Source organism: Pleurodeles waltl, chromosome 12 (genome assembly GCF_031143425.1).
Source record: "Pleurodeles waltl isolate 20211129_DDA chromosome 12, aPleWal1.hap1.20221129, whole genome shotgun sequence".
Lineage (NCBI taxonomy): Eukaryota > Metazoa > Chordata > Amphibia > Caudata > Salamandridae > Pleurodeles > Pleurodeles waltl.
In genome coordinates this window covers 6552287-6567788 of record NC_090451.1, presented here as the reverse complement: position 1 = coordinate 6567788, position 15502 = coordinate 6552287, and the positions used below count along the sequence as shown (strand labels likewise).

The 15502-nt window shown below is 43.3% G+C and overlaps 1 non-coding gene across 1 annotated transcript; it reads left to right on the top strand.

Annotated features, from left to right (window-relative positions):
* Window positions 1–2920: 2920 nt before the first annotated feature.
* Window positions 2921–2994, top strand: TRNAI-AAU (transfer RNA isoleucine (anticodon AAU)). The gene has a single exon. It is a non-coding gene; the product is annotated as a tRNA-Ile (tRNA).
* The last annotated feature ends 12508 nt before the right edge of the window (window positions 2995–15502 follow it).

Below are 15502 nucleotides of genomic sequence, written 5' to 3'. Positions count from 1 at the left end.
GCCACGCACATTCAGAAAGAGTGGTGATGCGTTGGTTACTTATTGGTAATCTTCATTAGCCTTAGTCCATTGCGTCCTTGTGACAGTCATTACAAAGTAAGGTGATGTCACCTTCCAACAGGAATAAAGAACAGGAGGATCCTTAAATGCTAGCCCCATGCACCCAACCTGGGTACCAAGCCCTTGCCAAAGGACTGATGGGAAGGTGGGCAGGATGTAATGTTTGTGACAAAGACAAGATGGACTAAGGGTAATGCAGAGTTCAAAACATTGGTACTCAAATGCAAAACAGAAACATTATTAAGCCATAATGCTTGACAAATGTATGCTCTGAGGACCAAGTAGCCACCCTAGGAATTTCCTAGATTGTTACTCACTGGAATTCAACCCAGGAGGTGGCCATTCCTCTCGTAGACCATCCCTGAACTGGAAGATATTCTAAAAAGCCTTGCAAAGCCAGAAAAATTGACAACTTAATCCACCTACTCAGAGTCATAAAAGTCACCTTCTTGTCTTTTCCAGGCTGTCCAAAAGTCACAAACAAGGAGTCGGTTTTCCTGAACTGCAGAGGCCTGTTGACATGAATGAAAAGAGCTCTTTAAACATCAAGTGTATTCAGAAAATGTTCCTCCGGAGAGGAAGGAGAGGGAATGAAAGAAGGAAGAATTATTTCCTAAGATCTATCAAAAATAGACTTAACCTTTGCAGCAAAGGTAAGGCTAGGCCTTAAAGTTACCCCATCTTCTAAAGTATCAAGTGAAGAGAGGACAGCATTTTAAGGCTCCCAGCTCCCCAATTGTTCTCAGCAAGATGATAGGAAATAGGAAAATAACTTTATAGGAAACAATCTTTATGTCTACAGTATCCAGATCCTCAAAGAGATAAAATTGCAAAGCCTATAAAAGAGTAGGAAGATTCTGAGTTGGAGAAAAGGGATTTTTCAACTGGTCTTACAATTGACAAAAGATCAGAACAGTCTAGACACCAAAGACTGTAACATCGACGAAGGTACAGAAAAGTCCCTAAAAACCTTTATCGCAAAGCAATGAGCTTTCAGAGTGGAAAGAGATTCAAGTGAAACCCATTCAGAAGAAAATGCAAAATAGCAGACAAACTACAGGTAGGTGCCAAAAGATCATGAGCAGAACATCACGTCTCAAAAGACTTCCAGTTCTTTGAGTAAGACTTCGAAGTAGAAGGCCTGCTGGAGTGCTGAATTAACTCCACTAAGGAAGAGGAAAGACCCTTTGCTAGCAGTCCAGACTTCTCAACCTCCAAAGTGATAGAGTGAGTTGGAGCAAGTAGGTCAGGGACGACGTTCTGACAGAGATACACTTGAGCAGTACCCAAGGAGGTAGAAGAGCCAGGGGTTCAGAAGAGGAAACCATGACATCTCTGGCCAATAAGGGCCCACAAGAATAAAGTTCCCTCCCCCCTGCTGAGACTTGAAGAGAACCATCTGGATCAATAAAAAGTGGGGGAATGTATAAAGGAGACTTCTCAGCCACTTTATCACCAATACGTCCACTACCTAGGCTCCTTGTTCCGGAAGCCTGGATCAGAATCGACAAAGATGAGCATTGTCCTTGTTTGAAAAGAGATCCAGAAAGGGTTTCACAAACTCTCGGCATATCTCTCAAAACAACGACCTGGATAATGTCAACTCCAGCAAATTTGGAAACCTCCAGCTGTCTGCCATCACATTGTCGGTGCCCTTGATGTGTACTGCCGACGTGTGCAACAGGTTGATCTCTGCCCAATAACCCAATTGTTCTGCTATTGCATTGAGGGATTTTGAATGCATGCTTCACTGTTGGTTAATGTAAAAGACAGCTACCTTATTCTCTGTCATTACTAGCACATTTTTTTGAGACAGATGATGATGGGAAAATTTCAAAGCCCTGAAGATTACCATCAACTCCATCTATTTCCATGACCTCCGACTCTCTTCGAAAGACCACTTGAATCGACAGGATCAGTCCAACACAGTAGCTCTCCAGCCCGGTTTGCTGGCATCTGTTGCGAAGAATTCAGGAGCATCCAGGTGTATTAGTGTCCACTTAGACAAGTGGTCTTCAAACTCTTTAATGCCGCATCCACCCAATGGGAAAAAAAAACATTGGTGCCTCCCCTCTGAATTGACTACAATTCTTCTATTAAATTGACACTGTTTAAATATGTCTAGACCTATTTAAACATTGCAGTTAAGTTCTGTTACTGTTTTAAAAATGCAATCAAATACATGACCCCAAATATACTATTCTGGTCAGGCCTGCCCTACTAACCAATTGCAGCGTCATGCTCTGCTGAGTAAACTGATCTCAGGACAGTGAGGAATGCACAGGCCGGGTGGTGCCCGGCGCACAAAAGCGCGCCTTCTTGTGTTGTACGTCTCTTCGCGTAAATGCAAACTCAGATTTCCTGCACTGTGGTCGGCAGGAGAGACATGGGAAGGCGCAGTAGAGAAGGCTTGAGGAACGAACCGCTGGCTATGTTTTGTTGTTACTTTGTTGACATGAGCTCAAGTAATTTGAAGCAGAAGGAACGGCCAGACCTAAAAAAAACTCTCTTACCTCCAACGCCGAATAACCACTATAATTATAATATCTCAAAAGCAGCTGGCCTTGTAAACTTAATGACCAAGCAAGCCGATGCATTTTGGGTTTTGTTGTAAAAGAATAAAAATACTATCCATCCTTTCCTTTTTTTCCGGCAACAAGCGATGTTACAAAGATATCACAGCACACAGTTAGATTGAGTGAAAGAAGAGGCACTGAGGCTGGCGTCCAGCACTCCACAGCTCTTATTATTGTAATCCAGACAGGGGGCGGAAGGAGAAAAGTATGAAGGAATTGCGAAAGTGAGACCACCTCTTCTATCTATCTGCATTACATGGAAAAAGGATATCTTTAGTACTCATGGCCGGTTAGCTCAGTTGGTTAGAGCGTGGTGCTAATAATGCCAAGGTCACGGCTTCGATCCCCGTACGGGCCAGGTTGCTTTTTTTCTCTCAACTAAACTCTTTTTTTATCATTTAATCAAGCTCTTATAAATCCATACACTCTGTTGCTCCAGTATACGTTCACTTTCCATTAGTCCTTCTTTTGCCACTGCTGACCAAAGCTCAAGCCGGCAGCGCCAGTAGAACAACACAAGTGCAAGGGATTGTCTCTCCAAGATGGAGACACTGCCTCAGACTATGTCTCGTGAGAGGTGGAGGGAGACCAAGAGCTGATTATTAGATGCGTGGGGATAAGAGGAACATAACTCAGGTGAACAGATTCTGGATAGTGATGCTATAGCTAGGATCAGCAACGTTACAGGGGAAAGGATAGGAAAATAATTAGGTGACAGAAGTATAGAAGTGGCTACAAGGGGGTGTGTCTCTTAAGAGGGCCGAAAGATACACTGAAGGCAAAGGTGAAGTAAAAGAAGAAAGAAAGATCAAAGGAAGTCGACAGTGATTGAGAGAAAACTCACAAAGGCAAATTGAGCAAAAGACAAGGCCTGGGGAGTTAGACTACTTCAATGCAAATTTACGCCGCAGATGAGCATGACAACTGACCCTTGTACAGTGGTGCTGAAACAATTTTCAGTGTGGGGGTGCTGCCATCAAAGGGCTTCTGAAAATCCAGGAATCATACAAAGAACAAGTCCTGTGGAATGAGCCACGCACATTCAGAAAGAATGGTGATGCGTTGGTTACTTATTGGTAATCTTCATTAGCCTTAGTCCATTGCGTCCTTGTGACAGTCATTACAAAGTAAGGTGATGTCACCTTCCAACAGGAAGAAAGAACAGTAGGATCCTTAAATGCTAGCCCCATGCACCCAACCTGGGTGCCAAGCCCTTGCCAAAGGACTGATGGGAAGGTGGGCAGGATGTAATGTTTGTGACAAAGACAAGATGAACTAAGGGTAATGCAGAGTTCAAAACATTGGTACTCAAAGGCAAAACAGAAAAATTATTAAGCCATAATGCTTGACAAATGTATGATCTGAGGACCAAGTAGCCACCCTAGGAATTTCCTAGATTGTTACTCACTGGAATTCAACCCAGGAGGTGGCCATTCCTCTCGTAGACCATCCCTGAACTGGAAGATATTCTAAAAAGCCTTGCAAAGCGAGAAAAATTGACAACTTAATCCACCTACTCAGAGTCATAAAAGTCACCTTCTTGTCTTTTCCAGGCTGTCCAAAAGTCACAAACAAGGAGTTGGTTTTCCTGAACTGCAGAGGCCTGGTGACATAAATGAAAAGAGCTCTTTAAACATCAAGTGTATTCAGAAAATGTTCCTCCGGAGAGGAAGGAGAGGGAATGAAAGAAGGAAGAATTATTTCCTAAGATCTATCAAAAATAGACTTAACCTTTGCAGCAAAGGTAAGGCTAGGCCTTAAAGTTACCCCATCTTCCAAAGTATCAAATGAAGAGAGGACAGCATTTTAAGGCTCCCAGCTCCCCAATTGTTCTCAGCAAGGTGATAGGAAATAGGAAAATAACTTTATAGGAAACAATCTTTATGTCTACAGTATCCAGATCCTCAAAGAGATAAAATTGCAAAGCCAATAAAAGAGTAGGAAGATTCTGAGTTGGACAAAAGGGATTTTTCAACTGGTCTTAAAATTGACAAAAGATCAGAATAGTCTAGACACCAAAGACTGTAACATCGACGAAGGTACAGAAAAGTCCCTAAAATCCTTTATTGCAAAGCAATGAGCTTTCAGAGTGGAAAGAGATTCAAGTGAAACCCATTCAGAAGAAAATGCAAAATAGCAGACAAACTACAGGTAGGTGCCAAAAGATCATGAGCAGAACATCACGTCTCAAAAGACTTCCAGTTCTTTGAGTAAGACTTCGAAGTAGAAGGCCTGCTGGAGTGCTGAATTAACTCCACTAAGGAAGAGGAAAGACCCTTTGCTAGCAGTCCAGACTTCTCAACCTCCAAAGCGATAGAGTGAGTTGGAGCAAGAAGGTCAGGGACGACGTTCTGACAGAGACACACTTGAGCAGTACTCAAGGAGGTAGAAGAGCCAGGGGTTCAGAAGAGGAAACCATGACATCTCTGGCCAATAAGGGCCCACAAGAATAAAGTTCCCTCCCCCCTGCTGAGACTTGAAGAGAACCATCTGGATCAATAAAAAGTGGGGTAATGTATAAAGGAGACTTCTCAGCCACTTTATCACCAATACGTCCACTACCTAGGCTCCTTGTTCCGGAAGCCTGGATCAGAATCGACAAAGATGAGCATTGTCCTTGTTTGAAAAGAGATCCAGAAAGGGTTTCACAAACTCTCGGCATATCTCTCAAAACAACGACCTGGATAACGTCAACTGCAGAAATTTGGAAACCTCCAGCTGTCTGCCATCACATTGTCGGTGCCCTTGATGTGTACTGCCGACGTGTGCAACAGGTTGATCTCTGCCCAATAACCCAATTGTTCTGCTATTGCATTGAGGGATTTTGAATGCATGCTTCACTGTTGGTTAATGTAAAAGACAGCTACCTTATTCTCTGTCTTTACTAGCACATTTTTTTGAGACAGATGATGATGGGAAAACTTCAAAGCCTGGAAGATTACCATCAACTCCATCTATTTCCATGACCTCCGACTCTCTAGGAAAGACCTCTTGAATCGACAGGATCAGTCCAACACAGTAGCTCTCCAGCCAGGTTTGCTGGCATCTGTTGCGAGGAATTCAGGAGCATCCAGGTGTATTAGTGTCCACTTAGACCAGTGGTCTTCAAACTATTTAATGCCGCATCCACCCAATGGGAAAAAAAAACATTGGTGCCTCCCCTCTGAATTGTCCACAATTCTTCTATTAAATTGACACTGTTTAAATATGTCTAGACCTATTTAAACATTGCAGTTAAGTTCTGTTACTGTTTTAAAAATGCAATCAAATACATGACCCCAAATATACTATTCTGGTCAGGCCTGCCCTACAAACCAATTGCAGCGTCATGCTCTGCTGAGTAAACTGATCTCACGACAGTGAGGAATGCACAGGCCGGGTGGTGCCCGGCGCACGAAAGCGCGCCTTCTTGTGTTGTACGTCTCTTCGCGCAAATGCAAACTCAGATTTCCTGCACTGTGGTCGGCAGGAGAGACATGGGAAGGCGCAGGAGGGAAGGCTTGAGGAACGAACCGTTGGCTATGTTTTGTTGTTACTTTGTTGACATGAGCTCAAGTAATTTGAAGCAGAAGGAACGGACAGACCTAAAAAAAATTCTCTTACCTCCAACGCCGAATAACCACTATAATTATAATATCTCAAAAGCAGCTGGCCTTGTAAACTTAATGAGCAAGCAAGCCGATGCATTTTGGGTTTTGTTGTAAAAGAATAAAAATACTATCCATCCTTTCCTTTTTTTCCGGCAACAAGCGATGTTACAAAGATATCACAGCACACAGTGAGATTGAGTGAAAGAAGAGGCACTGAGGCTGGCGTGCAGCACTCCACAGCTCTTGTTATTGTAATCCAGACAGGGGGCGGAAGGAGAAAAGTATGAAGGAATTGCGATAGTAAGACCAACTCTTCTGTCTATCTGCATTTCAAGGGAAAAGGATATCGGTATTACCCATGGCTGGTTATCTCTGTTGGTTAGAGTGTGGTGCTAATGACGCCAAGGTCGCAAGTTCGATCCCCGTACGGGCCAGGTTGCATTTTTTCTCTCAACTAAACTCTTTTTTTCTCATTTAATCAAGCTCTTATAAATCCATACACTCTGTTGCTCCAGTATACGTTCACTTTCCATTAGTCCTTCTTTTGCCACTGCTGACCAAAGCTCAAGCCGGCAGCGCCAGTAGAACAACACAAGTGCAAGGGATTGTCTCTCCAAGATGGAGACACTGCCTCAGACTATGTCTCGTGAGAGGTGGAGGGAGACCAAGAGCTGATTATTAGATGCGTGGGGATAAGAGGAACATAACTCAGGTGAACAGATTCTGGATAGTGATGCTATAGCTAGGATCAGCAACATTACAGGGCAAAGGATAGGAAAATAATTAGGTGACAGAAGTATAGAAGTGGCTACAAGGGGGGGTGTCTCTTAAGAGGGCCGAAAGATACACTGAAGGCGAAGGTGAAGTGAAAGAAGAAAGAAAGATCAAAGGAAGTCGACAGTGATTGAGAGAAAACTCACAAAGGCAAATTGAGCAAAAGACAAGGCCTGGGGAGTTAGACTACTTCAATGCAAATTTACGCCGCAGATGAGCATGACAACTGACCCTTGTACAGTGGTGCTGAAACAATTTTCAGTGTGGGGGTGCTGCCATCAAAGGGCTTCTGAAAATCCAGGAATCATACAAAGAACAAGTCCTGCGGAATGAGCCACGCACATTCAGAAAGAATGGTGATGCGTTGGTTACTTATTGGTAATCTTCATTAGCCTTAGTCCATTGCGTCCTTGTGACAGTCATTACAAAGTAAGGTGATGTCACCTTCCAACAGGAAGAAAGAACAGTAGGATCCTTAAATGCTAGCCCCATGCACCCAACCTGGGTGCCAAGCCCTTGCCAAAGGACTGATGGGAAGGTGGGCAGGATGTAATGTTTGTGACAAAGACAAGATGAACTAAGGGTAATGCAGAGTTCAAAACATTGGTACTCAAAGGCAAAACAGAAAAATTATTAAGCCATAATGCTTGACAAATGTATGATCTGAGGACCAAGTAGCCACCCTAGGAATTTCCTAGATTGTTACTCACTGGAATTCAACCCAGGAGGTGGCCATTCCTCTCGTAGACCATCCCTGAACTGGAAGATATTCTAAAAAGCCTTGCAAAGCGAGAAAAATTGACAACTTAATCCACCTACTCAGAGTCATAAAAGTCACCTTCTTGTCTTTTCCAGGCTGTCCAAAAGTCACAAACAAGGAGTTGGTTTTCCTGAACTGCAGAGGCCTGGTGACATAAATGAAAAGAGCTCTTTAAACATCAAGTGTATTCAGAAAATGTTCCTCCGGAGAGGAAGGAGAGGGAATGAAAGAAGGAAGAATTATTTCCTAAGATCTATCAAAAATAGACTTAACCTTTGCAGCAAAGGTAAGGCTAGGCCTTAAAGTTACCCCATCTTCCAAAGTATCAAATGAAGAGAGGACAGCATTTTAAGGCTCCCAGCTCCCCAATTGTTCTCAGCAAGGTGATAGGAAATAGGAAAATAACTTTATAGGAAACAATCTTTATGTCTACAGTATCCAGATCCTCAAAGAGATAAAATTGCAAAGCCAATAAAAGAGTAGGAAGATTCTGAGTTGGAGAAAAGGGATTTTTCAACTGGTCTTAAAATTGACAAAAGATCAGAATAGTCTAGACACCAAAGACTGTAACATCGACGAAGGTACAGAAAAGTCCCTAAAATCCTTTATTGCAAAGCAATGAGCTTTCAGAGTGGAAAGAGATTCAAGTGAAACCCATTCAGAAGAAAATGCAAAATAGCAGACAAACTACAGGTAGGTGCCAAAAGATCATGAGCAGAACATCACGTCTCAAAAGACTTCCAGTTCTTTGAGTAAGACTTCGAAGTAGAAGGCCTGCTGGAGTGCTGAATTAACTCCACTAAGGAAGGGGAAAGACCCTTTGCTAGCAGTCCAGACTTCTCAACCTCCAAAGCGATAGAGTAAGTTGGAGCAAGAAGGTCAGGGACGACGTTCTGAGAGAGACACACTTGAGAAGTACCCAAGGAGGTAGAAGAGCCAGGGGTTCAGAAGAGGAAACCATGACATCTCTGGCCAATAAGGGCCCACAAGAATAAAGTTCCCTCCCCCCTGCTGAGACTTGAAGAGAACCATCTGGATCAATAAAAAGTGGGGGAATGTATAAAGGAGACTTCTCAGCCACTTTATCACCAATACGTCCACTACCTAGGCTCCTTGTTCCGGAAGCCTGGATCAGAATCGACAAAGATGAGCATTGTCCTTGTTTGAAAAGAGATCCAGAAAGGGTTTCACAAACTCTCGGCATATCTCTCAAAACAACGACCTGGATAACGTCAACTCCAGAAATTTGGAAACCTCCAGCTGTCTGCCATCACATTGTCGGTGCCCTTGATGTGTACTGCCGACGTGTGCAACAGGTTGATCTCTGCCCAATAACCCAATTGTTCTGCTATTGCATTGAGGGATTTTGAATGCATGCTTCACTGTTGGTTAATGTAAAAGACAGCTACCTTATTCTCTGTCTTTACTAGCACATTTTTTTGAGACAGATGATGATGGGAAAACTTCAAAGCCTTGAAGATTACCATCAACTCCATCTATTTCCATGACCTCCGACTCTCTAGGAAAGACCACTTGAATCGACAGGATCAGTCCAACACAGTAGCTCTCCAGCCAGGTTTGCTGGCATCTGTTGCGAGGAATTCAGGAGCATCCAGGTGTATTAGTGTCCACTTAGACCAGCGGTCTTCAAACTATTTAATGCCGCATCCACCCAATGGGAAAAAAAAACATTGGTGCCTCCCCTCTGAATTGTCCACAATTCTTCTATTAAATTGACACTGTTTAAATATGTCTAGACCTATTTAAACATTGCAGTTAAGTTCTGTTACTGTTTTAAAAATTCAATCAAATACATGACCCCAAATATACTATTCTGGTCAGGCCTGCCCTACCAACCAATTGCAGCGTCATGCTCTGCTGAGTAAACTGATCTCACGACAGTGAGGAATGCACAGGCCGGGTGGTGCCCGGCGCACGAAAGCGCGCCTTCTTGTGTTGTACGTCTCTTCGCGCAAATGCAAACTCAGATTTCCTGCACTGTGGTCGGCAGGAGAGACATGGGAAGGCGCAGGAGGGAAGGCTTGAGGAACGAACCGTTGGCTATGTTTTGTTGTTACTTTGTTGACATGAGCTCAAGTAATTTGAAGCAGAAGGAACGGCCAGACCTAAAAAAAACTCTCTTACCTCCAACGCCGAATAACCACTATAATTATAATATCTCAAAAGCAGCTGGCCTTGTAAACTTAATGAGCAAGCAAGCCGATGCATTTTGGGTTTTGTTGTAAAAGAATAAAAATACTATCCATCCTTTCCTTTTTTTCCAGCAACAAGCGATGTTACAAAGATATCACAGCACACAGTGAGATTGAGTGAAAGAAGAGGCACTGAGGCTGGCGTGCAGCACTCCACAGCTCTTGTTATTGTAATCCAGACAGGGGGCGGAAGGAGAAAAGTATGAAGGAATTGCGATAGTAAGACCAAATCTTCTGTCTATCTGCATTTCAAGGAAAAAGGATATCTGTATTACTCATGGCTGGTTAGCTCTGTTGGTTAGAGCGTGGTGCTAATGACGCCAAGGTCGCGAGTTCGATCCCCGTACGGGCCAGGTTGCATTTTTTCTCTCAACTAAACTCTTTTTTTATCATTTAATCAAGCTCTTATAAATCCATACACTCTGTTGCTCCAGTATACGTTCACTTTCCATTAGTCCTTCTTTTGCCACTGCTGACCAAAGCTCAAGCCGGCAGCGCCAGTAGAACAACACAAGTGCAAGGGATTGTCTCTCCAAGATGGAGACACTGCCTCAGACTATGTCTCGTGAGAGGTGGAGGGAGACCAAGAGCTGATTATTAGATGCGTGGGGATAAGAGGAACATAACTCAGGTGAACAGATTCTGGATATTGATGCTATAGCTAGGATCAGCAACATTACAGGGCAAAGGATAGGAAAATAATTAGGTGACAGAAGTATACAAGTGGCTACAAGGGGGGGTGTCTCTTAAGAGGGCCGAAAGATACACTGAAGGCGAAGGTGAAGTGAAAGAAGAAAGAAAGATCAAAGGAAGTCGACAGTGATTGAGAGAAAACTCACAAAGGCAAATTGAGCAAAAGACAAGGCCTGGGGAGTTAGACTACTTCAATGCAAATTTACGCCGCAGATGAGCATGACAACTGACCCTTGTACAGTGGTGCTGAAACAATTTTCAGTGTGGGGGTGCTGCCATCAAAGGGCTTCTGAAAATCCAGGAATTATACAAAGAACAAGTCCCGCAGAATGAGCCACGCACATTCAGAAAGAGTGGTGATGCGTTGGTTACTTATTGGTAATCTTCATTAGCCTTAGTCCATTGCGTCCTTGTGACAGTCATTACAAAGTAAGGTGATGTCACCTTCCAACAGGAAGAAAGAACAGGAGGATCCTTAAATGCTAGCCCCATGCACCCAACCTGGGTGCCAAGCCCTTGCCAAAGGACTGATGGGAAGGTAGGCAGGATGTAATCTTTGTGACAAAGAGAAGATGGACTAAGGGTAATGCAGAGTTCAAAACATTGGTACTCAAAGGCAAAACAGAAACATTATTAAGCCATAATGCTTGACAAATGTATGCTCTGAGGACCAAGTAGCCACCCTAGGAATTTCCTAGATTGTTACTCACTGGAATTCAACCCAGGAGGTGGCCATTCCTCTCGTAGACCATCCCTGAACTGGAAGATATTCTAAAAAGCCTTGCAAAGCCAGAAAAATTGACAACTTAATCCACCTACTCAGAGTCATAAAAGTCACCTTCTTGTCTTTTCCAGGCTGTCCAAAAGTCACAAACAAGGAGTCGGTTTTCCTGAACTGCAGAGGCCTGGTGACATAAATGAAAAGAGCTCTTTAAACATCAAGTGTATTCAGAAAATATTCCTCCGGAGAGGAAGGAGAGGGAATGAAAGAAGGAAGAATTATTTCCTAAGATCTATCAAAAATAGACTTAACCTTTGCAGCAAAGGTAAGGCTAGGCCTTAAAGTTACCCAATCTTCCAAAGTATCAAATGAAGAGAGGACAGCATTTTGAGGCTCCCAGCTCCCCAATTGTTCTCAGCAAGGTGATAGGAAATAGGAAAATAAATTTAAAGGAAACAATCTTTATGTCTACAGTATCCAGATCCTCAAAGAGATAAAATTGCAAAGCCTATAAAAGAGTAGGAAGATTCTGAGTTGGAGAAAGGGATTTTTCAACTGGTCTTACAATTGACAAAAGATCAGAACAGTCTAGACACCAAAGACTGTAACATCGACGAAGGTACAGAAAAGTCCCTAAAAACCTTTATCGCAAAGCAATGAGCTTTCAGAGTGGAAAGAGATTCAAGTGAAACCCATTCAGAAGAAAATGCAAAATAGCAGACAAACTACAGGTAGGTGCCAAAAGATCATGAGCAGAACATCACGTCTCAAAAGACTTCCAGTTCTTTGAGTAAGACTTCGAAGTAGAAGGCCTGCTGGAGTGCTGAATTAACTCCACTAAGGAAGAGGAAAGACCCTTTGCTAGCAGTCCAGATTTCTCAACCTCCAAAGCGATAGAGTGAGTTGGAGCAAGAAGGTCAGGGACGACGTTCTGAGAGAGACACACTTGAGCAGTACCCAAGGAGGTAGAAGAGCCAGGGGTTCAGAAGAGGAAACCATGACATCTCTGGCCAATAAGGGCCCACAAGAATAAGGTTCCCTCCCCCCTGCTGAGACTTGAAGAGAACCATCTGGATCAATAAAAAGTGGGGGAATGTATAAAGGAGACTTCTCAGCCACTTTATCACCAATATGTCCACTACCTAGGCTCCTTGTTCCGGAAGCCTGGATCAGAATCGACAAAGATGAGCATTGTCCTTGTTTGAAAAGAGATCCAGAAAGGGTTTCACAAACTCTCGGCATATCTCTCAAAACAACGACCTGGATAACGTCAACTCCAGCAAATTTGAAAACCTCCAGCTGTCTGCCATCACATTGTCGGTGCCCTTGATGTGTACTGCCGACGTGTGCAACAGGTTGATCTCTGCCCAATAACCCAATTGTTCTGCTATTGCATTGAGGGATTTTGAATGCATGCTTCACTGTTGGTTAATGTAAAAGACAGCTACCTTATTCTCTGTCTTTACTAGCACATTTTTTTGAGACAGATGATGATGGGAAAACTTCAAAGCCCTGAAGATTACCATCAACTCCATCTATTTCCATGACCTCCGACTCTCTAGGAAAGACCACTTGAATCGACAGGATCAGTCCAACACAGTAGCTCTCCAGCCAGGTTTGCTGGCATCTGTTGCGAGGAATTCAGGAGCCTCCAGGTGTATTAGTGTCCACTTAGACCAGTGGTCTTCAAACTCTTTAATGCCGCATCCACCCAATGGGAAAAAAAAACATTGGTGCCTCCCCTCTGAATTGTCCACAATTCTTCTATTAAATTGACACTGTTTAAATATGTCTAGACCTATTTAAACATTGCAGTTAAGTTCTGTTACTGTTTTAAAAATGCAATCAAATACATGACCCCAAATATACTATTCTGGTCAGGCCTGCCCTACTAACCAATTGCAGCGTCATGCTCTGCTGAGTAAACTGATCTCACGACAGTGAGGAATGCACAGGCCGGGTGGTGCCCGGCGCACGAAAGCGCGCCTTCTTGTGTTGTACGTCTCTTCGCGCAAATGCAAACTCAGATTTCCTGCACTGTGGTCGGCAGGAGAGACATGGGAAGGCGCAGTAGGGAAGGCTTGAGCAACGAACCGTTGGCTATGTTTTGCTGTTACTTTGTTGACATGAGCTCAAGTAATTTGAAGCAGAAGGAACGGCCAGACCTAAAAAAAACTCTCTTACCTCCAACGCCGAATAACCACTATAATTATAATATCTCAAAAGCAGCTGGCCTTGTAAACTTAATGAGCAAGCAAGCCGATGCATTTTGGGTTTTGTTGTAAAAGAATAAAAATACTATCCATCCTTTCCTTTTTTTCGGCAACAAGCGATGTTACAAAGATATCACAGCACACAGTGAGATTGAGTGAAAGAAGAGGCACTGAGGCTGGCGTGCAGCACTCCACAGCTCTTGTTATTGTAATCCAGACAGGGGGTGGAAGGAGAAAAGTATGAAGGAATTGCGATAGTAAGACCAACTCTTCCATCTATCTGCATTTCAAGGAAAAAGGATATCTGTATTACTTATGGCCGGTTAGCTCCGTTGGTTAGAGTGTGCTAATGGCACCAAGGTTGCGAGTTTGATTCCCGTATGGGCCAGGTTGCATTTTTTCTCTCAACTAAACTCTTTTTTTCTCATTTAATCAAGCTCTTATAAATCCATACACTCTGTTGCTCCAGTATACGTTCACTTTCCATTAGTCCTTCTTTTGCCACTGCTGACCAAAGCTCAAGCCGGCAGCGCCAGTAGAACAACACAAGTGCAAGGGATTGTCTCTCCAAGATGGAGACACTGCCTCAGACTATGTCTCGTGAGAGGTGGAGGGAGACCAAGAGCTGATTATTAGATGCGTGGGGATAAGAGGAACATAACTCAGGTGAACAGATTCTGGATAGTGATGCTATAGCTAGGATCAGCAACGTTACAGGGCAAAGGATAGGAAAATAATTAGGTGACAGAAGTATAGAAGTGGCTACAAGGGGGTGTGTCTCTTAAGAGGGCCGAAAGATACACTGAAGGCGAAGGTGAAGTGAAAGAAGAAAGAAAGATCAAAGGAAGTCGACAGTGATTGAGAGAAAACTCACAAAGGAAAATTGAGCAAAAGACAAGGCCTGGGGAGTTAGACTACTTCAATGCAAATTTACGCCGCAGATGAGCATGACAACTGACCCTTGTACAGTGGTGCTGAAACAATTTTCAGTGTGGGGGTGCTGCCATCAAAGGGCTTCTGAAAATCCAGGAATTATACAAAGAACTAGTCCTGCGGAATGAGCCACGCACATTCAGAAAGAGTGGTGATGCGTTGGTTACTTATTGGTAATCTTCATTAGCCTTAGTCCATTGCGTCCTTGTGACAGTCATTACAAAGTAAGGTGATGTCACCTTCCAACAGGAAGAAAGAACAGGAGGATCCTTAAATGCTAGCCCCATGCACCCAACCTGGGTGCCAAGCCCTTGCCAAAGGACTGATGGGAAGGTGGGCAGGATTTAATGTTTGTGACAAAGACAAGATGGACTAAGGGTAATGCAGAGTTCAAAACATTGGTACTCAAATGCAAAACAGAAAAATTATTAAGCCCTAATGCTTGACAAATGAATGATCTGAGGACAAAGTAGCCACCCTAGGAATTTCCTAGATTGTTACTCACTGGAATTCAACCCAGGAGGTGGCCATTCCTCTCGTAGACCATCCCTGAACTGGAAGATATTCTAAAAAGCCTTGCAAAGCCAGAAAAATTGACAACTTAATCCACCTACTCAGAGTCATAAAAGTCACCTTCTTGTCTTTTCCAGGCTGTCCAAAAGTCACAAACAAGGAGTCGGTTTTCCTGAACTGCAGAGGCCTGGTGACATAAATGAAAAGAGCTCTTTAAACATCAAGTGTATTCAGAAAATGTTCCTCCGGAGAGGAAGGAGAGGGAATGAAAGAAGGAAGAATTATTTCCTAAGATCTATCAAAAATAGACTTAACCTTTGCAGCAAAGGTAAGGCTAGGCCTTAAAGTTACCCCATCTTCCAAAGTATCAAATGAAGAGAGGACAGCATTTTGAGGCTCCCAGCTCCCCAATTGTTCTCAGCAAGGTGATAGGAAATAGGAAAATAACTTTATAGG